The following is a 392-nucleotide window of genomic DNA, read 5'->3' as shown; positions in this document are numbered from 1 at the left end:
TTTTTTTTTTTTTTTTTTTTTTTTTTTTTTTTTTGAGACAGTGTTTCTCTTGTAGACCAGGCTGGCCTCAAACTCACAGGGATCCACCTGCCTCTGTTCTCCAGTGCTAGGATTAAAGGCGTGTGCCACCAACGCCTAGATTGATTTTCTACCTAGGAACTTCTGAAGCATTGGTACGGGGGTGGGAAGGGCTCAGTTAGTCAAGTGCCTTTCACACAAGAATGAAGACTTGAGTTTGGGTCATCAGAACTCATGTAGGCAGCTAGGCATGGCAGCACATGACTGTAACCCCAGGACTGGGGTGAGGACGGCGGGCAGAGATCCATGCATTCAGCCAGCCTCGTTGAATCAGTGAATTTCCCTGAAGTGGGACTCCATGAGAGTCTGGGAGG

This window comes from Alexandromys fortis, unplaced genomic scaffold (genome assembly GCF_014885135.2).
Source record: "Alexandromys fortis isolate MF-2015 unplaced genomic scaffold, M_Fortis_MF-2015_v1.1 scaffold_7, whole genome shotgun sequence".
Lineage (NCBI taxonomy): Eukaryota > Metazoa > Chordata > Mammalia > Rodentia > Cricetidae > Alexandromys > Alexandromys fortis.
This window is presented reverse-complemented; position numbering follows the sequence as displayed.